We start from the raw sequence: 22,024 nt of genomic DNA, 5'->3' as shown, positions 1-22,024 counted from the left end.
GCAGGGCGGCGCCCGCCCACCGCAACGGCGCTAAACGAGTTTCCGCAAACATTTTAATGAATAACACCTCCCTCCTCCTCCCCCGGGCTCCCCGCCCCCTCCCGGCACGCTAATTAAACATTCGAGGCATATTGTTTCATTTACGATGCGGAATTTTGTACCGAGCCACTAATGAGTTTAGCAAGTAATTAAAATATTCGCGGTAGTGGATTATGTTGTGGGACGTTTGGGGATGTGAATAGAAAGGATGTGCACATTAGACCCCTATGGGATAGCTCTAAGGTAGGTTGTGTTTTTGACAAAAAAAAATATTGATAAGCTAAGCGTAAAGGTATCTATTTAAGTATCTACTAAGTACTAATTTCAATTAAAATGCAATCATTTATTAATAATATGCATATTTTCCGACTCGAGCAACAATAATGTGTTTTCCCGTCTTTCTAATAATCTAAAAATCTGCCAAAAAGTCACCAACTAAATTTAAATTAAATTAAGAATACTCTACACCAAACATAAGATCCTCTATTAATAAAATGAAACAAACCATTCTTGTTTCTCGTGTCGATTTTTAACAACAAAAATAATAAGTAATAATAACTCGAGGTAGTCGAGGTACACCAAAATTCCATCCAATAGTCACCAATTCAAACACTTCCAAAAGTAAAACCAGCTTCAATTTGTAGACACATTTTCGGCAATTGCTACCTAAACCACAAAATAATGTCATACTTATTCAACCAAATGAATCGATACCCCAAATTAAAAACCGTCAAAAAACTTTTCAAAAAACTTAAAAAACCGCTTCAATCGAACATGCATTCGTAGATCCCGGCGCATGCTCGGCAATCGGCGTAATTAGTCGTGTGATATAAACGACTCGTCCCGACAGCTCTATTAGTTAATTAATCTTTTTTTCCACGTTAAAATAGCATTTATAAGCGCAAGCCGGTGGGAATGCCTCCCTGCTAGGGATGAACATCTGTTCAAATGGGACTGATGCATGCCAATTCAATTGGAAAAGGGTAAATTCGTTTGCGATTAAAGTTGTATTTTCTGACTGAATTGATCTTGGATTTTGATTAATTTAATTTGCCAATCATTTGCCATTAATGATTTTGTTTAGCTAACTAATTAAATGAAATAAAGTAATAGTTCATTGTGCAACAATTTCTAGAAGACAATAAGTAGGTAGGTACTTGAGTTTTACTGTCTTCTTTTATGTTTAAAACTTTAAAATTAGACTGTTGCCACTAGAACAGCTCGGATGGGAATAAGTAAATAGGATTTTGTCGCTGGCTGATTGTTTTTAAATAAATTTCCGGGAAATTATGTCTTCATAACAACCCTCTTCGGATTTCTATGAATAAGTAGGTATTTGAGAAAAACGTTTCCCAACCATTCTGTTTTAGATAAAATTACATTTTAGACATTTAGCGATGAAATCTCGACTGCGTTTAGATAAGCATAGTACTTACATTAATTGTTTTCGATTAATTGACTGTATGTAACACGAGTCGAATGTTACATTGTCTGGAACTATCGATTACCTCTCCTATCATTCATCAAAGCCTCGTTTTGTATTACTAAACATGATGTAACAACCCTATTTAGAGTGCTAACAGTGTTTACCTATTGCAGGCAGCGGGACAATACAGTCGGCCGCGCAGTGCGCACACTGGACTAATTAATCTGCTTTCAAACTAGCTGAGCGCTGTTCTGCACTGTACCCTCAGAGCACAGGTACACACTGATTAGCTCACAAGTTGTAATTACGTTAAATGCATCCGTGGAGCGAATTGAAATCGATAGGATTAATCAATAAAGTGCATTTATGTGACGTTTTCGGAATAATGAAGGTAAAGGACATAAGTAAGTCGTGAGGGACGACGACTATTATTATAAGCAATATTAATTTGATATTAAGGACAGTTTTATTTACAAAGGTGTAGTGTAGGTACTAATTAATTAAATGTAATCTACTGGAAATAATACATAGGTACGAGTAGATAAGGTAGAGACCTACTAAATGTCGGTATTTTATTCATAGGTAGGTATACAGTTCTGTGGATTATTGTCACAATATTGGATCCAAAGATCAGACGCTAATTATTCAAAGATAAATAATTTGGTACCTAGACGTTCAGATATCAGCAAGATACATAAAAATACACAGAAACGAGTAACAGAAGATTTTTTTTGTTTATTTTTATATACAAATCCCCAACTCCTATCGGCCATGCCAAACATCACAAAGCCTGCTTTGACAATGGCTGCATTAAACAAACATTAATCAAAATACGTTAGGTATCACGGCGCAAATGTGATATCAAAAGGAGCGGACGAGAGGAGTCCTCGCTTCCTTCCTTTGTCCGAAGTCATTCGTTTTGTTTTAACACCCCTTTTAACTTTCATACACTCATGCGAGCCTTCCTTAGTCAGGTTAAGCTGGGTGCACATCGGATGCAAGATGAGAATTAGCAGAACAGAACGAGTGACATTAATTCAATCCAAAAGACTTTTCGGGCTTAGTTTTGTTTTTTTCGTGAGAGTCAGAGATGGATTGACTTGATTCACCAAGTAATATTGAGTAAAACTAAAATAATATCTTTGTTTTATCACCAAGTAAGTATTCGTTTGCCTCCTGTCACATGAAAAAATATGGTTTTTATCTAAGCCACTGCTAGACTGATCATAATAACTAGAAATAGCTGACTTTTTAGCTTAAAATAATGAAGATAGCCACGTCTGCTGCTATTCATAGGCTTCTCCAAATATACGCCATCACGACAAACCAAAATCAATCCTCAACTGTTATTCTTTGCTATGTTACCAACCACTTTAAATATCTTTTAATATCTAGGTGGAGCTCCACCACAGTGAAAAAGGTAGGTGTTTGTTAAGTTTGCACTTATCACCAATTTTGTCGTTAAACTTAGAGAGAGAGCGCAAGTGGCATTTCCGTAACTAAAAGTAGGGTTCTAAAAACTTATTTCAGTGTTTTCACGCCTACCTAAGCTGCTGTACCAACGACTCCGTACTGTAATTACGGTCAAAAATAAATTCTACGCGGGCGGGACTCGTGATACAAACTTCTGTTATGAAAATTTAAGATTTAGTCTACTCTAGTAACCTCGCAGATGTGCCCTCGCCCGAAAGTCCCCGCTTGATATATTTATGATTAAACTGCGCTCCAAAGCGCGACATTGTCTTTGCCGTCGTCTGCGGCGTCATCCGTCTTGCTTTCACGCCACTTCCCCCTTTTTTTGCAGGCACGAGATTTTTTTAATTATGACGTTGAGCTTTTTTGTCTTGCAGTACACCTGAAGCACAGCTCGAGTCTTAGTTGAGACACAGATTGAGATTTTATAAACTATTCTGATTGTTACTAACTCTATAAACAGTACTTACTACAGTACCTACTACTCTACAAAACGCAAACTTGGGTAATTATGTGCTACGAATTTCGTAGCATGTCTGAAATAAGAACTACGAAAATTTACATGTTGAATTAAGTTTTTTGTCGACATTGAGATAGTTGACATCAGTAAGTAATGAAAAGGTGAAAAAAAATCTAAACACTTCATTTTATCTCTGAAGAGTGAATTTTCATTTTGTAGTCTTATGGACATTATTAATAACCTACAGAACTGCTACGAAAACTACAGTATTATAAAGTTACTAATAAAAATTATTTTTCTTTAGCTTTCCGTTCTAAGTTAACCTACCTTTTTGTTGAATACCTACCTAACTTATGTATGTATTCAAGATGCAAGTCTTTCAACATATTTGACTAATTTGAAAGTGCACCTCTTCATAAGGTCCTTACTTACATAACTCTACAACACCAAGTCCAAGGGAGTGTCATCATTACGTGCACTGAGCCAAGGAGTAAAAACTCCTAATTGCTTTGAGTTAAACAGATTTTAACTAAGAAATAATAAACTACGAAGATTCAAAATCAATTTTTAATTCAAGTTATTCATTAGACCAATCCAGTGTACGAGTAGTTAGGCTTTCATCCTAACTTGTATAATAATGTAGTTGAAAAAAATCAATTGAAACAGTTTTCATAAGCTCACTTGCCTATACCTACATTAAGTTACTTCACCTAGGNAAGTTAACGTTAATCGTTAATCCGTTAACCTTAACACATGATAATAAAACGAAAAAAATAATTGTATGCAAGGTTCAAATAATTTGGAAAGCTTGTATCGCGCATGGAATTTATTCCTCTTTTTTATGGTTCCGTTCCGTAGTCCTGACAAGGAACCCTAGTTTCGATATGTGTGTCTGTCTGTCCGAGGTTTTGCTTGGAAACTATTGGCAATAGGGAGCTGTAATTTTGTAGAGATATGTATATTAATAACGCCGACAAAATAAAACGAAAAAAATAATTGTATGCAAGGTTCAAATAATTTGGAAAGCTTGTATCGCGCATGGAATTTATTCCTCTTTTTTATGGTTCCGTTCCGTAGTCCTGACAAGGAACCCTAGTTTCGATATGTGTGTCTGTCTGTCCGAGGTTTTGCTTGGAAACTATTGGCAATAGGGAGCTGTAATTTTGTAGAGATATGTATATTAATAACGCCGACAAAACGGTAGAATAAATTTTGAAAAACATTTTTTTTGGGTAGCTCCCCTGCCTGTAAAGTAGGGATGATTTTTTTTTCATCTTCAACCCCATCGTGTGGGGTATCGTTAGATAGGTCTTTTAAAATGGATTAGGGGTTCCTAAGACTTTTTTTTCCATTTAGGGATCTGTTTGCAAATTATTAAATTTTAAAGTGCCAATTTTTGTTCGAGTAGGGCGTCCCCCCACTAAAAACTAAACTGTTGGCTTGAAAAATCTGGAAAAATTCGTGATAATACTGCTATTCATGAACTTTCAAGGAAAACTATAGCGGTTAAGATACAGCAATTACTTTGAGAGTAATAGTCATTTAACTCATGTATTACAACACTCACTCTTTTCTACCTCTACAAATTGTATTTTGCAAAAAGCTATGTAATTTTGTTTACCGTTTAGAAAGATGCGAGACATTCTCAACACAAGTATCTCCGATTACTTACTGGGAAGCCTCCGCACAAATATTGTATAAAACTTTTTGTCAATAAACAATATTTATTTTTTTTAATTACAAAACTTCTTAACTAGTGAAAATTCCTTAGAAGAAAATATGAAAAGTGACTGTAGATGAAGTAATTGCTTGCTTCTGAAATATACTGTGGTAACGACGGACCACTACGGAACCCTACACTGCGCGTGCCACGACACGCACTTGGCCAATTTTTTTTGTTTGCGCTACAAGTTTTCGAAATTATTTGAACCTTGCATAAGTACAATTATTTTTTTCGTTTTAGTACAACTGCATTTCTTTCTCTTTCTTCAAGCTTGTTTTTAAAAAAGTTATAATTTTATTTTACACTTTTTAGTAGTATCTCAATCTCAGAGCCTTGGTTCAATTACAATACAATTTAGCACCAAAGTGCTCGAAAAGACAAATCCAACGAACCCAAATTCGATGCGATGCCGCCGTTTCATTTAGGAGTTCCTATGGCCACCTCATGACTCCATCATCAGACCAGCTCAATGGTACCATAACATTGCATTGTCATCGGACTTACATAAGTACCTATACCTTTCAGCTCAATCGGTTGAGGAAAACTAGTCTTAAAGAGTTGTCCCACACATACATACTAACAAAAAATGTCGTTAGTGTTCTGGTTACAAAAACTGTTGTTTTGGGTTCTGGAAGTTCTGAAAGCCCAAACGTACTTGTCAGAACGCGTTTTTCTAGCGTTTTTCAGCGTGCTTTTGGTAAATAGTAGGTACTGGATTAACGATTAACGGACTTAGGATAATTTAACGGAAGTTAACGAGTCCGTTAACATTTTTTAAAGTTAACTTAAAAGTTAATCCGTTAATAGAAATGTTAACTTCGTTAATTAACGATTAACGGATTAACGAGTTAATGCCCAGCTATGTAGATAGTTGATATCAGTAAGTAATGAAATGGTGAAAAATAGCGAATTCTCGTTCTGCAGTCTTATGGACATTATTTATAACTTGCTACAGAACTGATACGAAAAGCACAGTATTATATTATAAAGTTACTGATTAAAAATAATTTCTTGAGCTTTCCGTTCTAAGTTACCTACCTTCTTGATGTATTCAAGATGCAATTCTTCCAACATATTTGACTAATTTGAAAGTGCACCATCTTCATAAAGTCCTTACTTACATAACTGTACAACACCAAGTAAAAGGGAGTATCATCATTACGTGCACTGAGCCAAGGACTAAAAACTTCTAATTGCTTTGAGTTAATCAGATTTTAACTAAGAAATAATAAACATCATATTCCAAAACTACGAAGATTCAAAATCAAATCTTATTTCAAGTCATTCATTAGACCAATCCAGTGTACGATTAGTTAGGCTTTAATCCTAACTTCAAAATTAATGTAGTTGAAAAAATCTATTGAAACAGTTTTCATAAATTCACTTGACTATACCTACGTTAAGTTACTTCACCTAGNTAAGTTACTTCACCTAGGCAAAGCAATCTGAATTCCAACAGTACGAAACAGCGAACGAATTTACTCGCCTTTCTTATTTCACATCGAATCCAATCGCGACTCGTGGAGCTACGCGCAACAGAACTTCTGATTATCTACAGGAATTAATTTCAACGACGAAACTGTAGTGTAGACTGGGGTGGGTGGGGGGAACAAAACTACCCCATCCGCACCTGGAACGTAGCTAAAACGCGAACGCTATAAGCACGTAATCAGTTTTCTCTTGCAGTGTGTTCATTTCGAATTTCAGTTTTTCAAAAGGGAATGATTACTACCTTCACGCGTTTTTAATAAATGCGAAGACTATGGGGGAGTAGTTTTTGTTCTATAGTTGTGACAGTTTTTGGCCCTTGTGATATGCTTTTAATTACTGCGTTTGTAGGGGATAACAATGAAATGTGTATGTTTTTGATTGAATGTTTTGTCATTTTTTCTCGTTAAAATAGGTAAGGGTTGGCTTGCAAAGTTAGGTAACCGCGTTTTCCTTTAAACTTTGGGCTTAGGATTAGACTATTATTTTAGAAAATTATAATAATAATATGTATGCTCATGGAAGAGTAATAGAGAAAAATTTGATTAAAAATATATACTTAAGTAAATCTACACAAATCTTTCAGATGGATTATTACGCAGTCGATAGGCAGAAGACAACCTTAGTAAAGATCAAAATAAAATTTGAAGATACTAAGAAATAAGGTACTCCAATCTGGATCATGAATCCTTGTATTTACCTATTCTACTCTTTAACAACAATTCGCTAATCTACTTGTCCCCAACGATTGGCTAAACTTCCAAATCTGTGAACTAACACAAGTAAGCCATCAAAGAATATTATTGAATGATCCAATAGTCATAACCGAGAGGCAGGGGAGCCCGCTTTTATGAGCACACCTCTCGACATGCTATTAATACAAAAACAATTCGTCCCTAGCCGGTTACGCTATGGTTTACACTGTGTGGCAAAATAACTGCACGTTTGTTTGATAATAGTTTAATGATGATTAGCAATCTAGCGTTTTATATTCAACAATAAAATAATATGCTGTATTCTGTAAGTATAAAGTAAATTCTCAAGATAAATAAGTATTAGTACATTAATATTTACAATTTGGTACAGTGTATGAAGCCGGTATAATGAAATATTTGAATTTTTTCATAAATTTATTCACAGTTTGATTTTTTATTAGTCATCTACTATATACAAATAAGTCGGGTTTTCTTTCCTGACGCTATAACTCCAGAACGCACGAACCGATTTCCACGGTTTTGCATTCGTTGGAAAGGTCTCGGGCTCCATGAGGTTTATAGCAAAGAAAATTCAGGAAAATTTAACAAACGAAATTCCACGCGGGCGAAGCCGCGGGCGGAAAGCTAGTAGTTTATGACTTTTCTCTCTTTGAGCAAAATCTTATTTAGTGAGCCTTTGCCTTTTGACGTATATTTATTTATTCTTCTTTTTAAAAAATGTCATCCAAGTATGACTCTGAGAATTGGTCTAAAATGTACCAACTAGTCTTGGATCTACTTTTGAGTGATCCCTGAGCCTCTTTTCATATTATGGCATGCCATAAATCGGTTCTCTCGCAAAAACATCGTGTCCCCTTTCCCGTATCCCGCAGTGCACGCTAAACGATCCCCAAAGACTATGCATATGCGCACTGGCTGCAATCAGCGATCGCTGCATTGTGGCTCAGATTAAAATTTTAGGGTTCAGCTAATGTGATTGCGCTCTCGCTACGGAACCCGCGTGATTAAACTATAGGGGCCTGTTTAATCACATCCACTTTTGATTTCGATGACATGTTGTTGATGAATTCGAAACGTAATTGGGCTTTTAGAGGGTGCGGTGTCAGTGTTTTGCGTTTTGGTAATGTGTTTGTTTAACGGTTTTTAAAGAGTTTTAACTTTTTAATCAATGTAAATCAAGGTTTCATTAATATTTATTTATGTGGTTATTTCTGTTCAAAAAATAAATGGATTACTACGTAGTAAATTATGTTTTTTTTACATTCAAATACTCTATACTTACTTATTTGTAAACTATACGAGTAGTTAAAAAACCTTAAACAGTAGCTTTGGCTTTAAATAATGTAGGAATTAGGAAATTACTTGATCGTTTCTATAATTCTTAGTTAGAAATAAGTGCCTACTTAAATCAGACATGTAGACACGGTTCGAAAAGGAGAGCTTTCTCAATACTTAAGTCAAACTAAAGTAGGTAAACTAGTTTTTGAGTTAAAAGGACCAAAGTATTGAATTGAAACAATGTTTAATTTATAAGGCTGGGTTGCACCATCTTACTTTGACTATAACAAACGTCATAAATCTGTCAAACTCCATACAAAAACACCGGTTATCGTTATAATTACGGTTAAAGTTAGGTGGTGCAATTTAGTTTAATGCCCGTTTTCACCATCAATCGCTAATTTTTATGTGACCCCTATGTAAACAAAATTCCTATTATTTGTTACCATAGGGGTCACTTAAAAATTAGGGATTGATGGCGAAAACGGGCATAAGTCTGCTTTAAAACAATTTGAATGATTTCCTTACACAATCATAGCTACAAACCTTTCAATCGCATATCTGCGCGATCGGTGATGGGCCTCGCAAATTGCCTCTATTGTGCCGATGCAAAGCAAATTAAACCCGCCTCTACGGCACTGAGAATCCTGGTTAATTGATTAAAACCATTCCCATTTGCTTATGACCGAGGCCTTTTATGAAATGCTTTTTGACAAATGTTTTAAGCTAAGTAAACGTAGGTACCTACTTAATTGGTAGGTTGGTATTTTATAATGTGGCGAAAGGTTAAACGTGGAAATATGTATTAGTTTCCGTTTTTATTTTTATGAGACTTGAGTTGAGTAGGTAGGCAAATGTTTCCTTATATTTTCTGTCCATATTTGTAATTAAATTACTAGGGAATGAAACATCTCTCATAATTAAGCTAAAAAATTTCGTCCGCGTGTGTCGAAATGGTTGCAGAAAGATAGAAGAACTTGCATGCAAGAAAAAGTAGCTATAATTTTTCAGGGACTACACATGCTTAGTAGATTAACTGTTTTCCTGCCGCTTAAAATGTTAATTTATTTCTGAACTCAGTTGATAGATTACGTGGGACCTACCTAGAACACTACTACAATACTTACCTATAATTAAATATTCCATTACTTGTAACTAACTGCAAATTACAACAATGGGTAGGGGAGAGGGGGGCAGCTTTGAACAATTTTCATACTTTATTAAATATCTTCAAAATTTNGGCAACATCCCCATTCGCTAATCTACTTGTGAGCCAAACACCCAAAGAGTGGATAAACACCCAAAACTGTGAACTAACACAAGTAAGCCATCAAAGAATATTATTGAATGATCCAATAGTCATAACTGAGAGGCAGGGGAGCCCGCTTTTATGAGCACACCTCTCGACATGCTATTAATACAAAAACAATTCGTCCCTAGCCGGTTACGCTATGGTTTACACTGTGTGGCAAAATAACTGCACGTTTTTTTGTAATAGTTTACTGAGGCTTATCAATTTAGTATTAAGTATTTACAATAAAATATTATGCTGTATTCTGTAAGTATTAAGGGAATTTTCGGGATAATAAGTTAGATCACTTAACATCAAGTGATCCGTCTGCTCGTTTACCTCCTGTCACATAAAAAAAAGCATATACTATTTTGTATTAGCCACAAAATCTATACTTATAATAAATCTGTAGCGAGGTCAATTATGTACATGAAATATATTTTCAAAATAACTACCAGGGGGTGATTAGTGATCGATACTGATGCCAAAAATGCAATCAGTAAAATTTTTGTCTGTCTGTCTTTCTGTCTGTCTGTTTGTCTGTCCGTCTGTAAGTTCCTTATAGAAACAAAAACAACTCAACATATTTTAACAGAATTTGGCACAATCATTCTTTGTACTCTTGGGCAGGTTATAGGATACTTAGGAATTCCCACGGGAACGGGAATTAGCGGGAAAGTCCTTATGTATGAAAAGTCTAAACCGCTTAAGTTAGACGCTTGGAATTTGGCATTCAGGTATCTTAGTAAACTTAAAGCTCAGTTACAACAGGATATTGCAAAATTCTCACGGGAACGGGTATTAGCGGGAAAAAACATTTGTATGAACAAATCTAAACCGCGTAAGTTAGACGCTTGAAATTTGGCATGCAGGTAACTTAGTGAACTTAAAGCTTGATTACAACAGGATATTGCAAAATTCCCACGGGAACGGGAGTTAGCGAGAAAAAACATTTGTATGAAAAAAATCTAAACCGCGTAAGATAGATGAAGGGGGTAAAACGGGATCCACGCGTACGAAGTCGCGGGCGGCCGCTAGTAATGAAATATTTTTTAAAAGGGGAGGTCTGGTAATTCGAAAGAGTCAACTTAATAATCTTCGAACATATATAATATTTATTCACAAACCTTTCGATCTTTGATCAGTCATTCTATGACTCTATTTGACCAACATTTTACTTTAGTGAGCCTTTACCTTTTAATATTGTATAAGTAAGTATTTCATTAAACGAATCTATTACCCTACAATAGAATATTACAACAATACCCTAGAAAGAATGTCTGACTCTGAGCATTAGTCTAAACATCAGAATCAGAACTCATCCAATGTGCTTGAATCTATTTTTGAGCGATTACCGAGACTCGTTTCATATTGTGGCATGCCATAAATGGTTCCCTCACAAAAATATTGTGTCCCCTTTCCCTGTCCCGCAGTGCACGCTAAACGATCCCCAAAGACTATGCATATGCGCACTGGCTGCAATCAGCGATCGCTGCATTGTGGCTCAGATTAAAATTTTAGGGTTCAGCTAATGTGATTGCGCTCTCGCTACGGAACCCGCGTGATTAAACTATAGGGGCCTGTTTAATCACATCTACTTTTGATTTCGATGACATGTTGTTGATGAATTCGAAACGTAATTGGGCTTTTAGAGGGTGCGGTGTCAGTGTTTTGCGTTTTGGTATATGTTTGTTTAACGGTTTTTAAAGAGTTTTAAGTCTTTAATAAAAAATGATTTCAAGGTTTCGTTAATATTTACTGTATGTGGTGAATCTTTTCAAAAAGTGTTATTTCTGGTACAAAAGAAATGAAAAAATAATTTATGAATTTGTGCAGTTAATTGTGAAACATTTATTACATTGAAATATACTCTGCTTGTAAACTTTAGTTAAAAACCTTAAACAGTAGCTTTGGCTTTAAATAATGTAGGAATTAGGAAATTACTTGATCGTTTCTATAATTCTTAGTTAGAAATAAGTGCCTACTTAAATAAGACATGTAGACACGGTTCGAAAAGGAGAGCTTTCTCAATACTTAAGTCAAACTTAATTAGCTAAACTAGTTTTTGAGTTAAACGGACCAAAATATTGAATTGAAACAATGTTTAATTTATAACGCTGGGTTGCACCATCTTACTTTAACTATAACAAACGTCAGAAATCTGTCAAACTCCATACAAAAACACCGGTTATCGTTATAATTACAGTTAAAGTTTGGTGGTGAAATTTAGTTTAATGCCCGTTTTCACCATCAATCGCTCATTTTTATGTGACCCCTATGTAAACAAAATTCCTATTATTTGTTACCATAGGGGTCACTTAAAAATTAGGGATTGATGGCGAAAACGGGCATAAGTCTACTTTAAAACAATTTGAATGATTTCCTGACACAATCATAGCTACAAACCTTTTCAATCGCATATCTGCGCGATCGGTGATGGGCCTCGCAAATTGCCTCTATTGTGCCGATGCAAAGCAAATTAAACCCGCCTCTACGGCTCTGAGAATCCTGGTTAATTGATTAAAACCATTCCCATTATTTGTTTATGACCCCTGACCTGTTATGAAACGCATTTTGACAAATGTTTTAAACTAAGTAAACATACTTAATTGGTAGGTTGGTATTTATGAAGTGGCGAAAGGTTAAATGTGGAAATTATGTATAAGTTTTCGTTTTATTTTTATGAGACTTGAGTTGAGTAGGTAGGTTATGTTTCCTGAATTTTCATGTCCATATTTGTAGTTAAATTACTAGGGAATAAAACATCTCTCATTATCAAGCCGGAAAATTTCATCTGCATGTTTCGAAATGGTTGCAGAAAGAAAGAAGAAGAACTTTCAAGAATAAGCTATATTTTTTCAGGGACTACACATGCTTAGTAGATTAACTGTTTTCCTGCCGCCAAAAATGTTAATTTATTTCTGAACCCAGTTGATATATGATGATTACCTGGGACCTACCTAGGACACTACTACAATACCTACAATTAAATATCCCATTATTACAACAATGGGTAATCTTATTACTGACGGTACTAAATGTTATCTGTCACTTTATCAATTTAAAATCAAGTTCACTCAAATCTAAAAGCGTTCTCAAAAGATCGTCAACACATTACTTGAAAGGTGCTTGAAACCCAGACCACGATTTAGTAGATTTGCGGTCGGAGCTTTCACTAACGAGGTGATTAAAGCTCTGATTTCACGTTACATTTAAGCTTAAAGCTTTGTAAAGGTCCCGACGTCATGGTTTTAAATGGGTTAAATGTGTAGTCGTAGGTAGGTGTGCTGCGATTGGAAAGCTTTAGATTAAATAAAACCTTTTGAATGGAATAAAGGAAGAAAGGGTTCAAGATAAAGAAGAGAAAGATGTTATAAACTCTCATTTATAAAAAAAATCGTAAAATAATATGCCAAAGATGACATAAAATTACATTCAGTGTAATAATTCTAAGTAATTACATAATGAATAGGGTAGTCTGATTACTAGTCATTGTTTAGTCTTCGAATATTCAAAGTGTAAAACTTTCAGTAATAAATATTAAGTAAGTATTAATTTATGATAATTTCCAAAACGATTGTATAAATAATGCAACGACACACAGATTGTATACAACCTACATTGCGGAATAGTAAACTGTTATCCAATTCACTGCCACGTTTCAGCGTCTCACTAAACGACTGTCTGTCTGCCTGATGGGATTCAAAGGGTTAGGTATTCCCTTCTTTTTTTGGAACGCACCGTGACACCCGAATATACGGATACGGATAAGTTATTTTACGGATTCGGATCCGTAATTAGTCGGATCAAACGGCTTTGCGGCCGGCGGTTAGGCTGAGGTGTGCATACGGTTTTTTAGACGTTTTTCGGTTCGGTCGCTCTGACGGAATGTTGTTCGTACTTAGTTTAACGAATTCCGTTTTGGCTTTTCTTTTGCGGTGATCTCGTGTCTCTATGTAGAGGTATTGATCTATGCACGGATGAGTACGCTGATCAGTCCTTCGGCGAATGTTCTAAACTTCTGAAACTTGATTAAAATTCAAGCTTTTTTTGCATTTGAATATTTCGACCACTCACAACTGGAATACATTTTTGAGTGTTTAACATATGAGAAACAATTTATTTGTAAAACATTACTTAGGGAAATGTGTTTAATTGAAGTAGATGCAAGCACTATCAAATCTCAAATACTTACCTAACCTAAGCCTACTACAGTTATCAGTTATTGAATGCACGAATCGCACATTTCCAGCAAAAAAATATTAAGCTCGTACTAATTTCAAAGTCGAGTAAACCCGCGAAAGCCGGTTGTTAATAATGGAAATAAAAACGAAACCCTTTTGTGAATTATCTACTAGCGAATATTCTGGGCATTATTGTGTGGTCTTTAGCAAACTGCATTCGGAATTAAAATTTTTCATTCTGCCTCCCCGAGGGTCCTGAGCCAGCCTGGGCTCTTCCCGTGCCGTTGCTTTTCCGATTGGGAAAGATGGCCTATGAATCATAGGCTATGATACAAATACTAGACTAGAAATAATAATGTAAATAGGTTGACGAATGATAGTAGAATTGCTAAAAGGAATAATTACGAGTGTACGTACGTAAGTAAGAGAGTCGTGAGAGAATAGTCATTTTCCTAAAAGATCTAAAGTTCAGATACTTTTTTTAACTTTTGATCTTTTAGGAAAATGACCAACATACATTTAACACCAATAACACTCGCTACAATGAAGTTTTAAATAGGTAATAATAGAAATATATATCCTGCGTATTCTAAGTTTCCATTTTAGGTACTTAGATCTAAGTATGACTTTATTGAATTGAAATCTACGTTTGATTACTCGAATTACATTATCTACGACTCTAGCACAAAAGCTTCATATTATGTAGACTCTCCTCGCTATCTACTTTCATCTCGTATCTAAGTATGTATCCAGGATAACATACTGTGCAACGCACATTTTAAGTGAAACGTATTAAAGTATTAAAGTGAAACGTATTAAACGTATTAAAGTGAAACGTATTAAACGTATTATCTACTCATTTACTAAAAAATATACACGTTAATAAAATTCACAATTAATTTCGTACGCAGTTTCCCAAATGGGAAAAGCCCAGCACGGCTTCAGCAGGATCACTTTTGATTATGCTCCCTGCCACCGCAACGTAATTGGTATATTTTGTTGAAATAACAATGGGCTGCACATTCGTTTTAGACTTCATAAATTGCTTCGCTCTTTTGTGTAACGACAGCGTGGATCTGGTTAGGTGTAGTACATTTTGTGATTGCGTTTGTATGCCTTTTGTATGGTTTGTATCTTTAATTTTAATGTATTTGAGACTCAATTCTTCCGTCTATGTATGAGTAAAGTCTTTATCATAAAGGAGTTTCTAATGTAAAATAGCATATAAGGTAGTTTGCTTTGGGTAAAATAAATCTTGATCCTATACAGGGTGGAAACGTTAAGTGATCTCATTCGATCATTTCTAAACTATACAAGATATTGAAAAACTGGTTACTAATCCTGAAAGTGCTTCATGAGCTCTTTTAAACGGTACCAATAATAGGTTACAGAATAAACTGGATCTATCTGAAAATTCAATGATTCCAGCTTCCATACTAAATGTATGCCAGACACACAATATCAGAAGTGTGTTTTTTTTATTATTTAATAATAAACTTTTAAAATAAACTCGTAAATTGTATTGTTATTTAAAATAATTCATGGAAAACATTGGTTTTAGGCTTTTCTTGCTATAATATTGTCAAGAGATGAGTGTCATGACTGTGGTAGTACTAAATGTATGGAAGAATGAAACATTGAATTTTGGGATCAATCCAGTTTATTCTGTAACCTATTATTGATGCCATTGGATAGACCTTTTGAAGCACTTTTAGAATCAGTAATCTGTTTTGCCATATCATGTGTAGTTTTTAAAATAATGTGACTTTACCAAATGTATGGAAGCTGGAAACATTAAATTTTCGGATAGATCCAGTTTATTCTGTAACCTATTGTTAATACCGTTTGATAGAGCTCATGAAGCACTTTCAGGATCAGTAACTAGTTTGTTGATATCTTGTATAGTTTAGAAATAATCAAGTGAGATCACTTATCGTTTCCACCCTGTATATATTAAAAAGGATTTAGGACGCTATTTGGATCAAATATGTAATTGCTCAATAATGAATAATAAATAAATAAATAAAAAATAAAAAATAAAGATTTTATTGAGCCTTAAAAGTTTGTGAGTACTTTGTTACTTTGTTGCAAGTAAACTTGAAAGTGATAGGAAATGAAAGCTCGCATGGGGAATTAATCATTTCTTAAGTTATGAATAAATAAATATAAATAAATAAATATCCTTGGACATTTTACACTGCGCTTCTAGTCCCAAACTAAGCAAAGCTTGTACTATGGGTACTAGACAACGGATATAAATGTCACCGGAAAATAACAAGACTCGTAAGTTGATCAATTTTCTAGGTAGTTGATCAACTCTCGGAAAATAATAAACGGCAGTTGAAATGTACTATTTAACGCATTGAATTTTAGCTAATTGGTCAACTTACGGTACCTAGCCGTAATTTAATAATTAACTATATTGCTACAAGTAAAATCATCCACAAATGGACCAATCGTTGCCCAGTGTACTATTTGACGGTACACTATTATCCGTCACTTAATACACTTTTCTCTGATTGGTCGACAGCATTAATTATAAGCATTTAGCAAGTGTTTATTCATAGAGTTACAAACACTTAGATATGTTGTTTTAATATTTATATTTTAGAGATAGGGATATTCAATTTCGTCTATGCTATATTAGTTAAGTAAATGAAAAATGTTTAAAAAAATAATTGGAGCTCAGAGTTTTATTATTGTAAGTTATATTAATAATAAGTATTATAATCAGTTTAATCAGTCAGTACAATCAGTGGGCTAAGTACAGAAAATAATAAGTTTATTTATTTTCTGTACTTAGCCCACTGTAGTACTTTTGTAACTCTGCATCAAAGTGTTCTCGATCGACAAAACTAGTATTGCTCACTGATTGTTCGTTTATTTCTACCACTACAGACTCCATTTCACTCATCATAAATAAATTGAATGATCAAACGAACTTACCAAGTGAAGTTCGATCTAAATTATCCTGTTTTCGCCGAAGAGATTTAAGGTCCCTCCCAACCCGAAGATTTCTATATCTTCTTCCCTGGAGGTAAACGTCAATGTCATCTCTTCTCTAAATATAATGAGACCGCTCGGACACCGAGCCCACAGCGTGGTAGGGGTGGGGTTGCCCGCTCTTTTGTTTTTTACTACTACTACGCTGAATATTGTGTGCGGATTGGGTTGTCGTACAGGGGTACTACATGGTAAAATAAATCTCTTCGGCGAAAACAGGATAATTTAGATCGAACTTCACTTGGTAAGTTCGTTTGATCATTCAATAATAGATAGATTTATTTACGTTTAAACCGGTAATGGCGGCGGCCGGGTGGCGGGGAGCGGTATAAAAGCACGTGAGTCTTTTAACCAATCAACGTGCACTTTGCCTTTGTCGGATGATTTAACGGCAAGACGCCGTAAATTAATCAACTTACTAAAATACATACGTTAAATAGTACATTTCAAATGCCGTTTATTATTTTCCGAGAGTTGATCAACTACCTAGAAAATTGATCAACTTACGAGTCTTGTTATTTTCCGGTGACATAAACATACTTAAATACTTTTTTTTTTTTGTAAATACATACTTATTATACATAGAAAACACCCAGTCCAATACAAACAAATATGTTCATGCACACAAATGTTTGTACTGTGCGGGAATCGAACCCGCTACCTCCGGAATAGTTGTCCGTTTCGAACCACTACACCAAACGGCCGACTATATAAGTAAATAAGTAAATCGTAATATGAATCTGCTATGCAATGCTTTTAGTTAAGTAATAAGGGGGGCTTGAGAGTTTTTGAAAAATCCTCCCTCATTGTGGGAATTTAACAGTAATAGGATAGTACATTGTATAGGTAAAACTCGCAACACATATACCTAATATCTTTAATCTGAAAGAAAGGAAGAAAGAAAGAAAACATGTATCACATAATTTACAAAATAGAAAATATATGTAAATGTTACATACACAAGATACTGAAAAGGGACAGTAAAGTGAGCGTATTTTTATTTTACTTTTATGTTTAATTTTATTTTGCTGTCTTATAGAAAGATAGCAATTATGTATTTAGTTTTACGTTGAAGAAGGCGTTGTGCCCTTTCAATTGAAATGCGTATAATTTTGTGTAGGCAGGCAATGCAGCATCAACATTACGTGAAAGCATTACACTGTAAGACTTAAATATTACACTAGATAATAATCCCCGCGTTCCCGCTCACGTATCCATTGTACTCATCTTTGCAATTGTCGTGAACCCTTTTAGAAAAAGGGCAAAACGGAATACATTTTTCACTTGTACACCTCGCTTCGTCCAAATGGTAGCAATCTTTTAGGAGCAATTACCGCAGGCTGCGCGGGCGCGGCAGCGCGTGACGTCATCAACTAATGCACTACTACAGACGTGATTGAGGTGTGAAGCAGCCGCAAGAACACTCGTAGATTCTGTGGAGACTAGAAAAGACCTTCTGAAGGTCCTTGGTGTATCCCTGAAGAAAAGCACCCCTGAAAAGAAAGGAAACCCCACCGCTAAATATCCTGGTAGGTATACAGCTTGACCCTGGGTGAAAACCCAATTAGTATACCTACTCCTGAAAAGAATGGAAATAAATATTTATTTGGCACCAAAACATAAAAATTAATATCGTGCCTTAATTAATTCATTAACTTTAGGGACTACAAGACACTGATTTTCAGCGGGTGCCTCATGAAAACCCATACACACAATTCACAATGCGATACTGCTTAGATTATAGACTGCACTCATGTTATAGAATTGACTTACCGCAATATTTAGCTGTATTATGCCCGTTTTTACCATCAATCTCTAACTTTTAAGTGACCCCTATGATAAACAAAATTCCTGTTATGTGTTACCATAGGAGTTACTTAAAAATTGGGGATTGATGGTGAAAACGGGCATTAATTACCTGATTAAGTATTTATTTAGAAAACATTTATCTAGCATGGGAGTTACCAAACTGACGACTTGAAGTAAAACTTATCACTCTCTTTTAGCTGTCCTATCCAGCACAGATATCTGCTCGAAGCAGGTGCCATGATTACTCGCACTCGCGACACGCACCTCACTAATTAACGTGCCATACCCTATTCTGCGCAGTGTCATTTAGATGCCGGAGAATAATTTCTCCACCTGTAGTGTCGCTTTTGTAAAGCTACGTTATATTAACACGAAGTCTAGTGATGAAGAATTGGACTCTTACGACTAAAGGGAAAAACTATCAGATACCAAATAGTGAAACGAAATAAAAGACCTTCAATTTAGATTTGGGTAGTAAGTAGGTTGGTAATTGAAATTTTGAGAATTTTTTGCTTCCGGTTTGGTAGATTTCAGGTTTATAATTTTTAATCGATCTAGGTAATTGATTGTTCGAGAAGGATATTATGCCGAGCTTTGATGTGTTTTTTACAAAGCTAAACAATTCCTCTTTTGCAACTACATGGTGGATTAGCTTTCGAGGATTTTAATTGAAATAATTTATTGAAAATGTATTAAAAAACCAGCAACTTTAACTGAAATGTTTACTGAAAACGATGCGTCAAAGGCAATCTTCAAAATGTACGTCCTCTCACGACATAGCTCCCATGTTAAGTTTGTACAACCTAACATATTGCAACAGCGATATTAACTAGTTTCCTGAATCAGTCTTGTTGTTCTAGGGCGTCTGAAGATACCATTGTCCGCACACAGACGGCAGGACAAAGCCTGAATTAGCCCCAGTTGAGTTAATATTGTACCGCCCATCGACACAAAGCCACAGTCTCGGGGTGCTGCAAGGGACACTGCTCTACCCAAATTGGATTGTGCCTAACGCTTTTGATATAGATACTTAGCTGCGAACGTGTTAGTTAGTAACGTAACATTTGACCAAAGGTTCATTATTTACAGTAGGTACATACGTCACAAATTAATATTAATAAATTAGAAACGGCTGTTATTTTAAAAGGATAACTAAATTGATGTATATTTCTGAATAGGTTATACAAAACTAGAGATCTAAAATTCTTAATCTTTCTTACATATGAAATAGAGTAATTGGTATTACAGCCTCTGAAGTAGGACTTTGGCCAAGGAATCTATCAAGGAATATAGCAACTTGAAAATTAGCTTAAGATTATCCCAACAGATATATCTCAACTTATTTATTTATTTCAAACTTATATGCACATAGAATGTACATACGGCGGACTCCAGAGGAAAGGAATGATGACAGATATACTATGCTCTACCAGGCCGATTTTCTTTGTTTATTATTCTACAGAATTTATTTTCAGCAGACCGCTTTTCCACGAGAGAATTACCGTCGAGCGAATTTCGATGAATGAATGAAATATATTAAGTAAATGTGTTTCTTTGTGCAGATTTGTTTGCGAGTACATTTTAACTGTTCTGCCGGACTTCTCCCCCCTCCTCCCACCAGTGGCTCCTATAAAATTATATGGAGCAAACAATCTGCGTGCGGGGGACGTTGCTTCTCAAACTGCGGGTGGATTGAATTATTTCATTATTAATTAGCTTAATTCATTTCTCTTACAGCCGGTATTTTAGTGATGTTGTGACTCTATTTTCACAAGATCTACTACAGATCTGAATTATTCTACTACAGAGCATTAGAATTTTGAATCGTAGTTAGTTATTTTATCATAATATCATGTTGCACTACATAAGTACATACAACCTATCAAAATCTGACCCACTGTTTTAAAACATGGTATAAAAATTAAGTAAGTCAGCATGCATCCTATTCAACGTCAATAAAAGAAGGTAAAAACTAAAGACGATCTAGTGAAGGCAAGCACCTGGATACAAGCAGCGCACGCAAGCCGGTCGTTGTGGAGATCCTTGCAGGAGGCCTTTAACTTGAAACAAACACTTGTTAAATAGCGTAGGTACAGTAGCACAAACAGTTTGAGAACCAGAGGCCAGTGGCGCGCACTCGGTAAAAATTACAAAATGAAAATTGCGGGCCGGCGCCCGTGAATACGTTAATATTCAATATTGAATACATTATGTTTACATCAAAATATTGAATGAGCACGGCTAAAACGGCGAATGGAAATCAAACGAATATCCCAGGAGATTTATTTGAAATGAGATATCTGCATTGATGTTTATTACGAAATAAATTCGGATTAGACTTTGAAAAATTGAGATTTGTGCTGTGTTACTTATATATTCTTAGAATACATGTTGATTTAAACGCCTCTGTGAACTCGTCGTTAAAAGAGTTTTACTCTTTTGATTCAACTCCTAGATTTGTTCAAGTTCTAGATAGATAATTAAATAAACATTTGTTTTCAGTTTGGTTAGGACATTGCAAGTCACGCTAAGCCGTCTCTATAATTCATTTCAGGCGCCTGTAAAGCTCTTAAAGTCTGATACCAGGTGACATCTGACATGATAGCTAGATATTAAGGTACATTTGCATCTCAATGGTAACTAACAGGTAACTTCTTATTTTTAATACCTAACTCTAATATCCATCGTTTAATTTGTTTAGTCCATCGCATTTTAAACATAGTCTGTCGGTGTCTTTTGGCTAGTGGAATTAGGAAACTAAAACTTGTTTAAATAATAAAATAGTTTATTATTAAAGGCTCTTTCTTTCTTATTCTGTTAAAAAAAATGCAAAATCTCATTTTGCCGAGCGAAATACGTATGACATACACAGGTAGCAAGTTATCAGGAACTGTATTAGTTACAAAAAGACTCCGATAACTAAATTAATCAACCGTAAATTACCATTTGCTGTCAACTGCTTCCGAATAGGGTTTAATATAATCTGCGAGCCGGTACTGAGCAGTGGTGGCGGTGGGCGGCAATTACCGGCAAATGTAATAGCGCCATTGTGACACAGGACTCTGTGCACAGACGTGGAGCGGCGTTGATTAGTGCGCAGGAGTGGCGTGGAGTCGCCTCGTGTGTAAATGTTT

This window comes from Ostrinia furnacalis, unplaced genomic scaffold (genome assembly GCF_004193835.3).
Source record: "Ostrinia furnacalis isolate ACB-3 unplaced genomic scaffold, ASM419383v2 OfSCF4728, whole genome shotgun sequence".
Classification (NCBI taxonomy): Eukaryota; Metazoa; Arthropoda; class Insecta; order Lepidoptera; family Crambidae; genus Ostrinia; species Ostrinia furnacalis.
The sequence above is the reverse complement of the archived record's forward strand: the minus strand, read 5'-3'. Positions refer to the sequence as shown.